Genomic DNA, 6,000 nt, shown 5'->3' on the forward strand with positions numbered 1-6,000 from the left:
ACAAGTGGGATGAGAATGTGTCTTCCTCACACTTCTAGTAAGTATACTTAAGAAGGTACTTTTTTAAGCCAAGAAAAAAAAATGTACGATTTAAGAGAGGTGAAATAAAAACAGCTTACCACACCTCTGAAAAGAAATCAAAACACTGTAATTTGTATCTCTGTGTAAAGTTAAACTCCTCAGGAACCAGGCAATGTCCAGACAATAGTGCACATAATTCTTAGCATACTAATGCCAGTTAATAAATATTGATACAACAAGACTTTCTCAGTTTCCAATTCTAATTTTGTAAAGACAGGGTCATTATTTCTTGAATCTATTTCTTGCTTTTGTTGTGATTATTAGTTTCTTTAAAGGGCTTCTGGGTCATTCTTTGGGCTTATCAGCACTATCATTAATACTGTATTCATTTTATTACAAATGTGATAAATAACTCAGATTTATAAGCAAGATCTAATTCTAAAATTACTTCCACTATACACACCAGGATAAAAATTTTATTTTTATCTTTCTAAATTCTAAACTTTTTTACCTGGTTTAAACAGTAAGAGTACTCATTAATCAGAGGTTATGAAGCAAACACTTCTCATCCCTCTTGTCTAATTCACTCAAGATTTATTGGTTATCTACTGTGACTCTGACAGGTAACTTTTTAACAGTTTTTCTTCCAAACTTTAGGTCATTTCCATTTCAAGCCTCCTTCCCTCCCCCCAGAATATTCTGGAATAATTTCCTGCTTCTTTCAATATTGCAGGCAGTGGAATTCTCCAAAATTAAGGGTCATAGCTATATCCCCTCATGATTTATGGAGGGTAACTCTGGATTGTAAATCCCATACTGCTATTCGTTTACATTTTCAAAAGTACCCTAGCTACTTAATAAATATAATCCCAGACAGATTTAGTAATGTTTCTATTTTAGTATGCCAATTGGACGTTTTTAAAATTCAGAGACTAAATTATCTTTGAAGGAATCTAAGCTCAAACAGTGCCTACGTTAAAATTATTTCTAACAATTTTATGGACTAAAGCATTTGCCACATTCAATTCTGACTTTACCAACAAAACCTCCACGCCATGACGAAAAAAGAGTCCTTTTCATTTTCTCAACTGAAAAGGGAAAATAAAAAAATGCCAACTGTTTGCAGGTTTGCATTTAACAGAATCTCTGTCTGGCAAACCCGGTAGCTCACGTTTAATTTGAAAATCCCGATAAACTGTGAACACAACCCTTGGGCTTGATTTCCCACTTCATCCGCCCTCCCTCCCCACCAGTCCACCCCCAAAACCCCAACCCACCAAAGCACACGTCTAAGCATTTTTCACCAACAGGGCCAAAACCTCGAAAAAAGAGCTCCCCTTGGAAGGAAAAGGCCAGCCCTACCCTGCCTGGGGCCCAGGCCTGCTCCGCGAGCTCCGCTCCAAGGAGGGCCAACTCTCGACGCCCTGCACGCCCCGCCCCGGGCCCGCTCGCGTCCCCTTAGGCGACAAAACCCTCCCTCCGGCCCTCAGCCAGGACTGACAGTTACGGTAGCAGCAGCCGCTGCTACCAAAGGCCTACTTCTGGCACTGACCCCTCCACACCACGCGCCCCCAAACACTCGCCGTGGCGCTGTCTGGGAGCGTCCCTACCTCCGCCAGAGCCAGCCCCGAAGGGTGGTTTGAGAGAACGAAGAGAAATGCCGACCAGCCTCCCCGGCCCAGGCCCGGTCCTCGGCCACACTGACCTGCTGTCGCCCCCGCGCCTGGGCTGTGGCCCTCGCAGCAGCGGCTGCCTCACTGGTCGCAGTCGCCCTCGCTCGCCGCCTCCGCCCGCCACCGCCTCGTTCCCTGTCGCTGCCTCCACCGCCGGGGCTCATGCGGGACCCGCGCTTCCTTCTCCGGAGACTAAGGCCGGGAAAGGGGGCGCCGGGGCCGCAGAAAACCCCGCGCTCGTCGCCAGCCGCCGCTGCCTGTCCCCACTGGGGAACTGCGGGGCCCGCCGAGCCGGAGCTAGGCTGGGAGCTGCTCCGAGCGCGACCCCAAGGAGGAGCCGAGGGAGGCGCCGCTGCCCGCGGCCGTAATCGTTGGGTCCGCAGAGATGAAGCTCAAGTCGGAGGCGGCAGCGGAAGGCGAGCGCCCAGGCCAGCGGACGGCTAAGTGGCAGCGGGGTGCACGAGCGGGAGGAAGGCGGTGTGTCGAGATTCTGGCGAAGGGGATTCAGGCTATGTCGTCTCCTGCAGTCACCCCGAACCCAGCGCCACCATCTTGGGAAAAACGCGGATCTCGCGGCCGCAGCGCAAGCCGGGAGGACTGGCTGGGCGGGCCGAGTATCCCAGCAGGCAGCGCGTGCCGCCCGGTCGGGCCAGAGCTCCGGGCCGGGACGCAGGGACGTGGGGCGGGGCCGGGGTGCGCGCGGGAGGGCGCAGCGATATGCCCCGCCCTCTCATGCCGGCTCCTCCCCCTTCCTGCTTGCCGTCGTCGCCACCGCGGGGGCTGTTGGGAAGGGGAAGTTGCTCGCGGCTCCTTGGAGTTCTGCCAGGGTTGGTGGCCATCTTGGGATCGGGCAGAGGGTCAGTGTTTCTATCGAGCCACCGCTGTCTATGGGCCCGCCGAAAGAAGGGCGTACACGCCGGAAACCCCCTGGAGCCACCAGGAGTGTTGGAGAGGCCCCTGGTATACCCAAATCGAGGAACGTGCTAAGACTTAAACGCTCCCGATTTTAGGGGGACGAATCGGCTCTGAAAATCCGCCGAGGGACGGGGGGTGGTTTTGATAGCTCCCAGCCGCGCGGTGAGGCTGCAGCCTCCGGATGCCAGGCCCTCCGACCCCAACCTCTTTCCGTCCAGAGCTGCCTTTGTAAATACTGCAGAGGTACCCCGAGAGTATGAGCCATCTTTCAGGGGACCAAGGTCATTTGCTTAGGCCTCTCCAACACGATGTCATTAGTTTACTAGAAGATGAAAGCACGTCTCGCAGTTTTGACGTTCGGTAGGTTGTTAAAGAGATTGTGGCCTCTTGGTTAACATCAGCTAGATGGATGCTAATTTTGATCCCTATGACAACCCATTTAAACCCGTGCGTCTTCATATTTACTATCAAGGTCATCGTTTTATTTAAAAGGGCTTTTTTTTTTTTTTGGCTCTGCGACACTTAACTAGCAAATACAGTGGAATCACTAACAATTCATAGTCTTAACGGCTTGCAACTTTGCTAAGCCCTAAAATGCTATATGAGATCCCATTCATCTGGTATTCAAAGAATTTTTTTAAAATCAACAATCTTACATTGCAGTGTATTCAGCTGCCATTCTTAGAACATTGTAAGTCAGGGATGTGTTTATGTATACTGCTTCCCGGTTATAACCAACTGTAAAAAACTTAAACTATAAAAAATAAGCTAGTGGAATTTAAATTATCCCAGAACAATTAATGATAAATGACAGTATTAAATCATGTCTGATTTTAACTTAGTTCCTCATTGTTTTTTTCATTTCCCCCATTACAGATCCTCATTTGGAAACAATTTGTAGTTATATTTTATGGAAGAGGCTAGTTAAAATCGTAATCTATTAAGGATTTTCTTTGCATATTATCAAAATAGGCAAATGAGAATGAAAATCTTTAAAGATTTTTGTTAAAATAATCAAAGCAAAATGTTACTTCAGTATCTAGCCTGTGATGATAGTTTAACTTATTCTCCTCAGAAATTGCCTGAATAAATGAAATGTAATTTTATATAACCTGGTGCATCAAAATGGAACAAATTCCTGAGTACCAAAAAAATTAAAGACTGACGAGAAATAAATCTGCTCTTAAATGTCAGAATGACTGTCCAGATCTTTACTAAAATCAAGAAGGATCCCAGTTCCTCCTTCAAATATGGAGAAATTACACATAGGCTTTTTTAGTTCATTAATAGGTATTCTGTGTGACATGAGTGTCAGACCCGATTCAAGACCCCACTGTGCTCTGTCTTAATCCATTTTCAAATTTTGTGATGTTTGCTGATAAAAATTACTAGCACATTGACTGGCATAAGATAAGAGTTCAGTAAATGTTAGGGCTTAGTAATAGTAGTAGTAGTATTATCAATACCATTGTTTACCATTACACACTTCATGAACTCCTTCACACCTCCACCCTTAATTCCTACAGATCTACCTAAATTTGTGCTCACCCTGATCTCCTGTCTTAAAGTATGAGCCATCCTTCTTTCTACAGCTTTTTTTTTTTTTTTTTTTGGTGGAGGGGAGGGGAGCTGGCCGGTGGGGTGTGAGACTCTCAAGCGTCTTAGTCCCTTGGTTGTTCCCTTTCTTGTTCATAAATTCTCCTTCTACTAACTCCGTCCCTTCTATTTAGAAGAGCTATCTGTACTTGGATTGTCATTTCTTTCTAAGTCCCTCTTCAACTACTGAAATTTAGCATTTGCCCCCATTTTACTGTATACACTGCTTGTATTAATGTCTGTAATAGCACAATGCCAAATCTAAAAGTTGCTTCTCAGTTTTCATGGTATCTGACCTTTTTGCAGGTTTCCACACTGCTAACTACTGCCTCCTGGAAACTGCTCCCTTGGTTCCATCACCCTGCATTCTCCAGCCTCTCTCCCTGTGTCTTGGGCCCTCTTCTTCAAGTCTTCTTTGCAGAATGTTCTTCCTCTCCATCCTTGGTTCTTTCTGCCTACTGTATTATACAGTCTCTGATAGTACCATATATATATATACTCTTCCTCTATCACTTTTTTCAGTCAGGGATCAAGTCTGAATCTTGAACACTGATCACATTCAGAACCAGATGTATCTTCAACCCCTTATTGTGTGGAGAATGGACAGGACATGCGAAGTGTTTAATGTCTGATGTATGGGAAATGTTCAATAAATGGTAATAAATACTATTATTATTAGCTATTATGGTAACATCCATTTCCTTCTATATGATCCCACTGATACTATCTTAATTTAGATCCTTAGTGTTGAATTTGAACTCAATGTAAGCTCCAGAAAGGCAGGGTCACACTACCTTATTTATTATTATATCCCCCAAACCCAACACAATGCTGGTCCATATTACAGTACTTTGCTACTGAATCTCACTGTGGAATGTTTTTAAAAGAAACAAATATGATTTCATTGCATCCTTGCTTAAATCTGTCACTGGTTCTTTATAGCTCTCTGGATAATGTCAGACTCCAAGACCAAGCCCCATTGGATGTGGGCCCTACTTCCCTTCCAGCCCCAACTCCTTCCTCTCCCCACGTGAATCCATTGCTGGAGAAGTACTTTAAACACTAAAAAGTCATTTGGAGCTCTTTCGCATGCAATTTCAATTTTTTTTTAAATATTCCAATTGCAATGTAGTTAACGCAGTGTTAATTAGTTTCAGGTGTACAATATAGTACAATTACAATATAATTACTCAGTGCTCATCAAGATAGATGCACTCTTAATCCCCTTCAACACCAAAACTAAAGACAACCTAATGTATGGAAGAAGATATTTACAAATGACATATCTGATAAAGGGTTGGTATCCAAAATATAAAAAGAAGTTAAATAACTCAACACCAAAAAACAATCTAATAAGCAAATGGGCAGAAGATACAACACATTTCTCCAAAGAAGACTTACAGATGGCCAATAGACACTGAAAAGATGCTCAACTTCACTCATCAGGGAACTGCAAATCAAAACCACACTAAGATATGACCTCACACCTGGCAGAATGGCTAAAATTAACAACATAAGAAACAAGTGTTGACAAGAATGTGGAGAAAAAGAAACGCTCCTGTGCTGTTGGTGGGAATGCAAACTGTGGGAAACAGTATGGAGGTTCCTCAGAAAGTTAGAAACAGAATTGCCCTACAGTCCAGTAATTGCTTTACTCTTTACCAAAAAAAATAGAATAACACTAATTCAAAGGGATACATGCACCCCTATGTTCATTGCAGCATTATTTACAATAGCCAAATTATGGAAGCAGCACAAGTGTCCATGGATAAATGAATAGATAAAGAAGAGGTGA

General features: G+C 44.3%; 1 protein-coding gene and 1 long non-coding RNA gene across 4 annotated transcripts in view; one reads left to right on the plus strand and one right to left on the minus strand.

Annotated features, from left to right (window-relative positions):
• UBE3A (ubiquitin protein ligase E3A) overlaps positions 1-2,270 on the minus strand; it is a 98,933-nt gene extending 96,663 nt beyond the window's left edge. For all 3 annotated transcript variants that reach the window (XM_064570038.1, XM_054513377.2, XM_045899572.3), the window contains exon 1: positions 1,727-2,270. The gene's annotated coding sequence lies outside the window, so the exon portion shown is untranslated. The remainder of the gene's footprint in view (positions 1-1,726) is intronic.
• Positions 2,271-2,395: 125 nt separating this feature from the next.
• On the plus strand, positions 2,396-4,885 carry LOC123841278 (uncharacterized). Its single transcript, XR_006790192.2, has 2 exons — positions 2,396-2,969; positions 4,512-4,885. It is a non-coding gene; the product is annotated as an uncharacterized LOC123841278 (long non-coding RNA).
• The last annotated feature ends 1,115 nt before the right edge of the window (positions 4,886-6,000 follow it).

This window comes from Mirounga angustirostris, unplaced genomic scaffold (genome assembly GCF_029215605.1).
Source record: "Mirounga angustirostris isolate CCGP_5_RB_7025 unplaced genomic scaffold, mMirAng1.0.hap1 SCAF_9, whole genome shotgun sequence".
Lineage (NCBI taxonomy): Eukaryota > Metazoa > Chordata > Mammalia > Carnivora > Phocidae > Mirounga > Mirounga angustirostris.